Source organism: Amphiprion ocellaris, chromosome 6, assembly GCF_022539595.1.
Source record: "Amphiprion ocellaris isolate individual 3 ecotype Okinawa chromosome 6, ASM2253959v1, whole genome shotgun sequence".
Classification (NCBI taxonomy): Eukaryota; Metazoa; Chordata; class Actinopteri; family Pomacentridae; genus Amphiprion; species Amphiprion ocellaris.
Window position 1 is genome coordinate 5,778,993 of NC_072771.1, and position 12,246 is coordinate 5,791,238.

A 12,246-nucleotide genomic window follows, 5' to 3' on the forward strand; every position below is an offset into this window, starting at 1 on the left:
TAAAACATTTATTCAGTTTTATGTTTTGTCAGCCCAGAGTTATCTTTATAAAGACATTAAAAATGCTAAAATATGCACTTCATTAGCTTTAGTATTGTGTCTTTACATGTTTAGATTTCCTCTAGAAGAATTCCCTTTCTTTAGTCCAGGCTAAACTAATTATCTACTGTAATAATTAGTACAGAATTCTTCAATATCGCTGCTTTTGAAGCTGCAGATGTGACTTTAATGATCAGTTTATCAAAAGGGACGTCAACTAGCAGGATCAACACAAAAGTGGAAGAAAAACAGACGATAAAACAGGTGATAGCAGATTAAAGCTTCGCTGTACTGAAAGTCTTAAGTCTGGACTTGAATAGTGCAGGATGTGTGTTATTCTTTTTATTATTGGTGGTAATAATAGAAATTAGTAATGTCATTTTACAAGAGATATCATCAGAATCACTGTTTTTCTACTTCTAGAATAACCAATATCACCATCTAGATTTTCTACATGTAGAAGAATCTGTACAAAGTAAACAGTACTTGTGTATATTTCTTGTTTATTATATAGTTTAGTACAAATGTTCAAATCCTTTTTGTAACGCTACAAATCTCCCTGCTGTGGGATCAATGAAAGATCATCTTTTGTCAAAGATTTCTTTTTCAAGAAATGAAGAGAGTTAGGCAAACAATGAAAAAAAGGATGATAAAGTTGTATCACCTGAATCCAGTCCTGCCAGATTTACTGTCAACATAAATGATACATGTAACAGATTGTCACACAATGACATTGTATTTCACTAAAATCCTCCATTAGTTGTGGTTAATGTTTACGTATTCTCGTGCCTGTCTCTTTAAGAGCCTGCGTGTGTGTCCCTGCGGCAATGTGCACCGAGCATGCGTACTCTGGCCAGAGCTGTAATCTGCATGGCCAGAAGTGAGTCACAGTCTGAGCGCGCTCCTCTGACGGAAGTTTTTATAAGTTATTATTTGTGTCTTAAGTGTGGTGTTAAGCGTTGTAGGTGATTTTGTCTAGTGTGAAGTTAATTTTAAGTCATTTTCGTGAAGTTCTGTTTCCTTAATATGTGTTTTTATTGCGAGGGTGGGTGTAAAGCTAACTGCTAGGCTAGCGCTAGCAGTTAGCCTCCCTTGCCAGTCTGAATGTGTGCATGTTTTTTTCGTCAGAGAGAGACAGAGGAGAATTGCCGCTGAAAACACACCAGCTCATGTGTGATTAATTTCATTGAAACAGGTACGAGAATAGCTGTCATGTTACTTGTTTTGTTCTGTAATAGTTTTCTGGATGCTTTTTGTTTATTCTGTCGCTGAAATATTACATTTATTTGAAGGTATTTTCCTAAGAATTATATTTGCATTAATATTTATTTGTTTTGATTTATTCTGATCAATATGTTTTATAATTGCTTCTTTTGTAAGACATTGGTTGTTTTTCATACTTTTGTACAAGTATATTTTATACAGAGCTGTAATCTGCATGGCCAGAGAGAGAGACAGAGGAGAATTGCCGCTGAAAACACACCAGCTCTTGTGTGATTAATTTCATTGAAACAGATATTAAAAGTGATCCAGACTCAGACCCGGCCCTGAAGTTCATTTTCTGTGACACAACGCAGAGAAGGAAAACCAAACCGGTCACATACAGCAGTAAATATCTTCCAACATGAAGATTTAAAAGACATTTCACGTTTTCTCCACACTGTCAAGAGTAAATATCTGCTGGAGAAAAACTGAATCCTTTTATTAATTTATTAGCTTGTTGGCCTAAAAGCAATACGGCAAAGAAGAAATACTCTAAAGTAAAGTATAACCACCTCTAAATTGTACTTTAGTATATTCTTTCTTACTTTGAATTTTTTTTGCATCAAAATTACGTGTGAATTTTTTATGCCTGAATTTAGCTCATCAAAATTCTAAAAACCAGTAAAAAATTCAATGTCTTCAAAATTCGCCATCAAAACAATTCAATGTCTTCAAAATTCGCCATCAAAAAAATTCGATGCGTTCAAAATTCACCATCAAAAAATTCAATGTTCAAAATTCGCCATCAAAAAATTCAATGTTCAAAATTCGCCATCAAAAAATTCAATGTTAAAAAATTCGCTGTCAAAAAAGTCGCTGTTCACATCCAGGGGACTCAGGCGTAAACAATCGATCCTAGCCAAAATCGAACCAACGCCCAGCCAATCACGTGGCGCTCCTCCGGTCATGTGACGCAGACGGTTCACCTCACAAGACAGGGATCAACCAGGGCTACCAGCATGAACGACGGCGCTTCAGTGAGTGTATTAATCCTTTTTGTCCTGTATGTGGTTTGTTTTTGTGAGAGTCAGTTAGCTGTAATGCATGCCGTTAGCTGCGCTAGCACAGCGTTAGCCGCGCTAATACGGCGCTAGCCGCGCTAATACAACGCTAGCACAGCGTTAGCCACGCTAATACAGCGTTAGCCGCGCTAGCCGCGCTAATACAGCGCTAGCCGCGCTAATACAGCGTTAGCCGCGCTAGCCGCGCTAATACAGCGCTAGCCGCGCTAATACAGCGCTAGCCGCGCTAGCACAGTAATGAGGTCACACAGACAGCACGTTCTGCAGCTGGGTAGTTGAGTAACAATTTTATAAACGCACAAATGGGTGGAAGTGTGATTTATGCGCCCGAAAATGCAGTTAAGTCACAGAGCAGTGTAAAGAAACTGGTCACCTAGCAAACTGAATTAGTCTAGGTAACACTTTGATTATGTGTGTTTTCTGCTCAAGTTAATGTCCTGGTTTGATTCATTTTAAATTACTCCTGATCTTGAAAGGTTTTAAACTGTGCAGTCAAAGTAGTTACAACTGTGAGCGAATAGCTTGAAATGAACTGCCCTAGACTGCCCTGTTCATAGCCCACCATTCTTTCACAGAATGTTATATCAAGAGTTATTGTCCAATGATAGTGATAAATGCAGCCCATTTTTTCAACTGTTTCCTGTTTAGTATGCGTACCCTAGATTGTTTTTGATAATTTGTTGTAGCCATTTATTTAATCAATTTTAATCCACTCCATAGCAGAACTCTCTTCGCTGAAGTAGTGAATGGCAGATACCTGACAGCCTCCACCTGCTATGAGACCTTACATTCCCAGGACATTACAAGGACCACACATCATTTAAGACTGACATCCTGGCCTGTATTTGCACTTGCCAGTCAAGATATGTTAGGTGTTGGTCTCAAGTTAGTTTTACTTGACTGACAAAACTAAGTGCACTTTTGGATTCCCTCCCCTACCTGTTCTCCCAACTCACCTGACAGGTTATCTGGCTCAAGTATGCATGTTTCTGCCATTCATTTAAAATATCTGAAGTTAAGAATATTTCTGGTGAACAATACATGCAATCACAGCATGAAAGCAGGAGTTAAAAATGAATTGGACTGTACTGACTTTATTTTCTCACTGGCGAATGGGATGAAAATCCGTTACAATATTACAAAAGAGCAGCCTATATATATATATATATATATATATAGTATGCCAAATACTGTCAGAGCAAAAAATATTTTTAAATTGGCTGTCACTGTCAACCTACTTCAACAGGCATTTTTTTGCACATTGGAATTTGAGGTTATTTGAATTACACTATCTCAGAACAATGATGAAGAATCTATAATACTGAACAAGTAGATCAATAATCTCAGATTATGGGTGAGTTGAAATATGAAAAAAATGAAGTGGTCTATGAAAAGTCCAGTCTTCGAAACCTGACATGTTGTTTTGTGTAATTTCTTTGTAAATTAGCCCTGCATCCAGTCATTACCATGACAATGGCATAATGGAACCATGACCACATATATCCTTCTGAATATAGTGGCATTTTTCCAATGGCAATTTTTCATGCTTTGACAGATACAATGGTGGAAAAAAGTTTTCAGGCACCTTGAAAATTTTCTACAATCTCAAATATTATCGTGAAATATTTGTTGGAAAGTCTTTTGTGTTTCAAAAGGTGTGACTGCATTAGACAGACACAAATGATGCTTTTTTGTTTATTGTTTACATGACTAACAAAACTAAATTCTACCAAAATGACCCAATACTCAAAATTTCTTATTTTTAAGGAACCAATGAATTTCAAGTTTTTATTGACTTTTTTAGGATTTGTTTAGTATTATGGCTGTGACTGAACTAATAGAAATTGCATTTGAAGACGTCAGAGGGATTGTTAATGCAATATTTCACAAATGTATGAGGTGTCCAAAAACTTTTTCCACCGCTGTATTTAATCGCAGTCGGATATGCTTATGTTAGCAAGACAAATAAATGAAAATTTCAGGCTTTTATCTTGAATTATTCTGGAGCTATTACATATATATATAGCCTCAAATTTGAATGTGAGAAAAAAAAATACTGAAACTAGGTCTATGGTCCACTTAAAAATATTTCAGCTAATATTTCACAGATACCATTATCTATAAATGGGACAGACATATTAAGTTCCAGTAAGTTACAAAGGTGCTCTGGGGATGTGACCATTCTTTGTCGCCCAGCTGCTCCTCTCTCTGAGTGCACAGTTGCAATGTACTGATTCCTGTTTTCTTTTTCTGAGCTGATGAGATGGTGTAGCTGTGTCAGTGCATTTAAAATAGCTGGGCAAACTTCTACTTGGTTAGATAAAGCATTTAAAAACACAAGTTCTTGTGTGCAAGTGAACTCTAAGAAGTCCAGATCCAGAGGCATGTGTCCGAGAATATGCTCCAAACGAGAACAAAGTCTCACATAAAGATGATTTAACAATAGTTCCTAGAACAGAGAAAAACAAAGTTATATAATGCAAACCACCAATGGGAAAAATGACTTAACCTGACTGAAAGACTAGACTGCCTCATTAGACATTTCTTTTAGAACAAATTAAGAGGAGGTTACACATACTGAACAGGAAACGGTTGAAAAATGGGCTGCATTTATCTATCATTGCACAGTAACTCTTGATATAGCTGTGAAAGAATGGTGGGCTATGAACAGAGCAGTCTAGGGCAGTTCATTTCAAGCTATTCGCTCACAGTTGTAACTACTTTGACTGCACAGTTTAAAACCTTTCAAGATCAGGAGTAATTTGAAATGAATCAAACCAGGACATTAACTTGAGCAGAAAACACACATAATAAACAAAGTGTTACCTAGACTAATTCAGTTTGCTAGGTGACCAGTTTCTTTACACTGCTCTGTAGGGTTGCCACCCGTCCCTTAAAATACGGAAACGTCTTTTATTTGACAATTAATTGTTGCGTCCCGTATTGAATCAATACGGGACGCAAGTTGTTCCGTATTTTCATAAATGCCCCGTACACGTCTGTCACACACTCATCAAAACTGCATAATGAATAAAATAAAACACAGGAAATATTAAGGGCAGCCAATTTCATCTTCGTAGGACCTATGTAGCGAGGACCCGATGCCAGGTCCAGTGGACAGACTTCAGACGTCTCTGCATGTCCGGTCCTGTCCGGTCCTGTCTCTGGTTGCCTGGTTACAGACGCTGCTGCACCCTCACGTTTAAAAATGTCTACACCTGAAACTCCACCACGTCTAAAGAAGCAAAAACGTTTGCAAATGTACAGACTGGAGTGGGAAGAGTGGAACCCTGGCAATGGATACAAGGCAAACTGTGTTTTCTGTTGCTCATGGACTGGCTGAAGTAAGGCAGCATCAGGAGACAAACATGGAGGAAATATGAGAACAGAGAGAACCCAACCAGCAGGTCACAGTTTATCATCATCTAATCATCTCCTGAAGTCCATATGGTAAGTGGACATCATGATGAGATCAGCTAGATTTCCTACAGTATATGACTGTGAATTTACCAGAGGATGCTTATAATAATGCTGATGTGGCTGTAGACGCTACACTATTTTAGTGACTCAGTAAATGCCTAAGTTGGTTATTATTTTTTAATGCTTTTTAGTTTTTAATAAACATTTATTTAATAGCCTATATTTAATCAAACATGGGCTTTGCCAAAAAAGAATATTTCATTGCACAAGTAAAAGTATAGTAATTAAAACTGTTCAGTTTATTATATGTTGCTAAAAAACACAAAAAACACATCATAGTAATATGTCAATTAAAAAAGCCTATAGTATAGCATGTTCCCAACAAACGTCATAGTATAGCATGTCGCCCAACAAACGTCATAGTATGGCCTTTGGTCCAGAAAATGTCCATAGTATAGCATGTTGCCCAACAAACGTCATAGTATAGCATATCGCTCAAAAAATGTCATAGCCTTTGGTCCAGAAAATGTCCATAGTATAGCATGTCGCCCAACAAACGTCATAGTATAGCATGTCCCTCTGAAATTGTCATAGTTTAGCATGTTGCTCTTAAAACGTCATAGTATAGCATGTCACTCAAAAAATGTCAGAGTGTAGCCTTTGGTCTAAAAATGTCATACTATAGCCTGTCGCTCCAAAAACGTCAGAGTATAGTCTTTGGTCCAACAAACGTCATAGTATAGCATGTCGTTCAGAAAACGTCATAGTATAGCATGTCGCTCTAAAAATATCAAAGTGTAGCATGTCGCTCTATAAACGTCATAGTATAGCATGTCGTCCAAAAAATGTCATAGTATAGCCTTTGGTCCAACAAACGTCATAGTATAACATGTCGCCCAAAAAACGTCATATTATAGCCTTTGGTCTAAAAACATCATAGTATAGCATGTCGCTCAGAAAACGTTATAGTATAGCATGTCGCTCTAAAAACGTCATAGAAAATCCTTTAGTCCACAAAACGTTATGTCTCGGCTGTCTGAAGTAGGTGAGGAGCAACACAAAAACAGTACAAACGCTGGTTTCCAGAGGGTTTGATGAGTATTTATTTGAAAGACTAAGTTTACAACAACACAACATGTGAGGGGGTTAAAAGCAAATGGGTGTTAGTAAAATAAAAATAAATAAACAGAACTAAAAGTGAACTTCATGTTGACATTGATGGGCATTCCAACCAGGAACAATGTAAAAGATAATACCAAAAAAAACTCTTCCTGTTCACCTCTTAAAACCCAAAAACACACCGCAGTAGCATCCTAAACTAAAATTACCAATGGGTTCCCTGTTTTCCTTTCTGAACAATTCAAAGGTCCCTCTCTATCTCCCCAGACATCCACCAACCACTGGAACACATCTCCAAAGTTCTGCTGGACCAGCTCAGCTTCCCCTCAGAAGAAGTTCCACCACCTGCCAGATGAAGGAGCCTTTTGAGAGGCAGCTGGCATCGTGATTGGACTGTACTTTGGTCTGTTCCAATCCAGCTTCAGCTCCAGAGACGGCAGGCGGGACGAGTCAACGGAGGCCTGGTGGACGAAGGCATGAAGCTGAGTACAATCCAGAAAACAACAGAGGAGGAGTGCAGCAGCCCAGAGCCAGAACAACCACAGTAGCATCGTATGTCTCTTAGAAAACATCATAGTATAGCCTTTGGTATGAAAAAACGCCATCATATACATCGTATATTGTACAAATAACAAGTCAAAGCAAAGAGACATACATTGTAGAATTGTAGTAATTGTGGGCTGACTGATTTACTGATTATCAGTATTTTATTTTTTTCACTGATTTATGGTAATAAATACATTTAAAAATGGCACTACTTTTGCTCTGAACCTTTATCTACCTGTGGTCGCTCTGTCTTCTGGAGTGATTTGATTGGTTATCCGTCACAAATAAAACTCCTTTAACTTAACATCTGTAAACAAAACAAAAACGTATCAACAAAGTTTTCTGTTAGAGTTTGTGTTCTTCTGAGTTTAACTCCAAGATTTTAAATATTTTCATTGACTACAAATGAATATCTACTCCAAATGCCTCACTAATAATCATTATCAGCCTTAAAAAGCCCACAAAACACCCCTCTATGCTCGACCACACTTAGTACAGTCCGGTTCCCCCTTCTATAAATCTGCTTGGAATCTTCCACTTCCTGTTTGTCAAAGTGGCCTTCTACCTGGACAGGTTTTGTTGGAGCTCATACAACAAACATTTTGGGTAACTGCACTTTAATATGGATGGATGACACTGAATTAGAGTCTGTTTTAATGAGACTGAGTTAAAATGTGTAGCTCTGTCATTAAATAGTAAATTATTTCTCAGAATTCACAGAGAAAAGTCTGAAATGTTTGCTAGGTTAGCGTCCCACATGTTCTTTGGCTCAGCTAAAGCTAACTCTCTCCAACTTCTGGATCTTTTGAGTTGCTTGTTGTTAAAATATCTTGCTAGAGGTGCTGAAGCTCAGAAAGTCTGAGATGTTTGTTCAAAATCAGCTCATTCTCAAGTCTGATCTGAACTGTCCTCTTTTGTTTGAACTTTCCCTAAACTTAGGAGTTCATGACAGAGCAGCACATCCAGACTCAGTCTCATTTATGTAGAGATTAAACTTCAGTGTCATTCATTGATGTTAAAGTGCAGTTTTTCAAATGTTTGTTGCACATCCTCCTGACCAAACCAGTCCAGGTGGAAGACGATGTGAAGAGAAAGCTCCAGAGGATGAATATCACACATTTACATTGGAAATAAATGTCCTTTAATTAGACATTGTCATGCAAAAGTTGGATTTCCCTTTAATGATGTTCAAATCTTTGTTGACTGTTTCGTGGATGTTGGTTTCTAAATGTTTTTTGACACTCGGCCTCAAAGATTAAAACCTTTTACGGCTCACAAGCTGCAGCAATTCACACATTATCAACTATCCTTCTGACTAAACTAAGACAAAAGTGAAAAACTGCCTAATTCCTGCATCATGAATGTAAATCTTTTTGGTTTTTATGACAGTAAACTGAATATATTTGGGTTTGACATTTTATAAACCAAAACAAGAAATGAATTACTGGAGAAAACAATCAACATATTAATGGTCAAAGAAAATGTGTTTTCCAACATATATGGCTGAATTACGCCAACATTACAAGATACATACAATTTTAATTCAATTTTATTTATATAACGCCAATTACAGGTCAAATTGTCTCAAGACACTTTATTTTTCCATTTTTTGTCATATTTAAAATATGACAAAGTAAGAAATTTAAACCTCTTGACTAATCCAATTTATTATTTCGTTTTTAAGAGACTAATCGACAACTAAAATAACTTTCTCCACTAAAACGAATAAACATGAGGTCAAATAGAAGGAAATGTTTTAAATACTGCAGTCCCACGATGACAAGAATAAAGTTTCTCAACAAAAACTAAATCTGCTGGTGGATTCCGTTAAAGTCCTAATAAATGATAATAAAGTGTGATACTAAAGGTTTGTGGTGCTAAAAATGTCAAAGTAAAGATATCAAGTTGAACATCTGGATGGAGGTTGATAAAAGTTGACCTTCCTTCATTTCTCTGGAGTGACTCCATGGATTTTATGGATGCTGGTTAAAGACCTGCTCTTCTAGTGGTCTTCCTTCTAGTCGCTGTAAAAAGTCAGTCCATCCTGGCCGACCTCAACACCTCTTCATGACAACTTGTTCTGCCTCCGACCTGGTGGAAACTCCAGAAACTCGGGAAAACCCATGGAGACTCGAAGAACTCGTGGAGACTCGAAGAACTCGTCGGGCGGGGGAAGGTGTGGTGGGTGGTGGGGGAGTAGAGGGGGGAGGCCGCCACCCACCTCCCCGCCTACTCTCCGCCCAGACTCCACCCAGACTCCGCCTCAGCTCCACCCATGTGGTCACTTCGGAAACTACGATGCCAAAGGGACGACGAATTTATTTCTTTGTATCTGATCTGTAGCTCAGTGAGTTAAGGATTTGCCTATGGAGCTGCAGGTCGCTGGTTCAAGACCAGACCCTTCTTAAGTTTTATCAAAATCCTGACAAAGACAAAGAAAGAAAAGTGCCAGTGGCGGGTCTCGAACCTGCGACCTACCAGTTGGTAGTCTTCTTCTTATCCTCCTGAGCTACTCGCTCAGATACTAATTCTTCTTTTTTTTGCGCATTTATCATCTATTTTTTGTCGTTTTCAAGTTTTTTTTTAACTCGAGTCTCGACTCGACCATTTTTCTCAGGAGGTTGGACTTTTGCCTTTGTGCTGGAGGGTGGAACCCTCAGTTCCAAGACTTTCCAAAGCCTCCACACCTCCCGAGTCCTCAGGACCTGAGCTTTCACACAGTCTGAGGGCTGAAATTTTCTAAGTCCCACAGTAGGTCTCTGTTAGATTGAACTTTCAGACAGTCCAAGGACTGATATCTTCTAAGTTCCTGAGTAGTTCTCAGTTAGTTTGAACCTTCAGACAGTCTGAGGACTGAAATCTTGAAAGTTCCTGAGTAGTTCTCTGTTAGTTTGAACCTTCAGACAGTCTGAGGACTGATATCTTCTAAGTTCCTGAGTAGTTCTCTGTTAGTTTGAACCTTTCGACAGTCTGAGGACTGAAATTTTAAAAGTTTCTCAGTACTTCTCTGTTAGTTTGAATTTTATGGTTAACAGAAGCCTTAAAACTTGTGACCATGAGTCTTGATTTCACATTTAGATCATCCATCTGAGTTCTTCTCAGACCTTCACCTGTGGGTTTTTTAGAAATCCTCAACAAACTTTGATTCTCTTCACTGAACAGTAAAGTTTGTGGAGATCAGAAGGTAACATTAGTTTGATCAATGCCTTCAACTACTAGTAGACTTTATCTGGAAGCAGTTTTCTGAAATGAGTTCTTAGTAAATCTTTCCACAATCAAACCAAGAACATAGAAAGAGGAAACATTTGAAAAAACAACTTGATGTTTTCATTTCAGACTAGAAAACACTTTAAGAACTTTATCTGTTTTTGCTCTTTTGATCATTTTATTGCTTCTTCTGTTTAATTTGATCTTCTAAAGTTTAACTGGTGACTTTTCAAATGTTTTGTCTTTAGTTTGATTCTTAAATGTTTAGTTTTGCTCTTTTCTCACCTTTTATTCTTTTCTAATGTCTGATTTGATTTCCAAATGTTTTGTCTTTTTAATGTTTGTTTTTTCAAATGTTTTATCGGCTTGTTTGAAAAATTTCCTTTTCTTTCCCCGTGTTTAATTTTTTGATTAAATCTTTAAGGTTTTTCTTTTTAAATGTTTTACCATCTTTCAATGTTTAATTTTCTTTTTAAATGCTTCATTGTATTTTCTGTTTAATTCCTATTTAAAGTTTTATTGTCTATAAGATTTAGTTTTTCCAATTAAACATTTAATTTTTAATTCAATGTTTTGTATTTTTAAAGGTTTAATAATCTAATTTAATGTTTTGTATTTTTAAAAAAAATGTTTAATATTCTTAATTTTATTTTTTAAATGTTTAATTATCTAAAGTATTTAATCTTTAATACTTCATATTTTTGTTTAATAAATTTTGTTTAATTTCTTAATTACATGTTTTGTATCTTCGGTTTAATTATTTAATTATTTTGTCTGTTTAATATAATTTAATTATATATAATGTTTAATTTTCTTTTTAAAAGTTTTGTTGTATTAAATGCTTTTTTCCTTTGATTCAATTGCTTTTTTAAAATGTAGTTTATTTCTTTAATCTTTTTTTTCTGTCAAGACTTTAACCTCAACCTTAGAAATTAAATAAACCCTTAAATCACAATGAAAATACAATCATGAGTTAGTCAATTATTCAGTTTATCAATCCAACTTTATTTGTTTAGCACCTTTCACACAGATGACAAAACTAAACAAGCAAAGAGAAAAAACTATGCTAAAACTATGATTAAAACAAAAAACATATTTTTAAAAAAAAGATTTTACATCGTAATAAAATATGTTGTGTCCAGGGGATGGAGGGAGTTTATTGAAGTCTTCTTGGGCTCACATGGCAAATCATTTAAAATATAAACTTTATATTCAGTCTAAGAAAACTGCAGAGTGACAGAAGAACCAACAATATCTCCCGTTTTCTCCTTTAATGAGTCGATTCTTGTGCTTTCAGACTAAAGAACTACAGATTCTTCACAACCTGCTCAAACTCTTGGTACAGGACCTCACCACACGGGTCAAGAAGGTTTCCATCTCATTTCTACTCTGAAGCTCACCTTCTCCTGCTCAAACTGCTGACAAATGTTTCTGCTGCTCTAAAGTCTGGTCTCCAGAACTTCCTAAAAACTCTCAAAGTCTCTTCTGCTGCAGGTTGCTTTGTAGAACTGTTCCAGAAAACCTCACTAAACCACATGGAGGAGCTTCAAGATAGTCATCCAAATGAAACCATACAAAAACCAAACTAGCACAACCCAAACACTAAAGTCTCCTGCAGCCTACCAGAGAA

General features: G+C 36.7%; 1 long non-coding RNA gene across 1 annotated transcript; it reads left to right on the forward strand.

Moving 5' to 3' along the window:
* Positions 1 to 367: 367 nt before the first annotated feature.
* Positions 368 to 7,617, forward strand: LOC129349052 (uncharacterized). Its single transcript, XR_008601886.1, has 4 exons — positions 368 to 1,234; positions 2,133 to 2,279; positions 5,405 to 5,774; positions 7,131 to 7,617. It is a non-coding gene; the product is annotated as an uncharacterized LOC129349052 (long non-coding RNA).
* Positions 7,618 to 12,246: the final 4,629 nt, after the last annotated feature.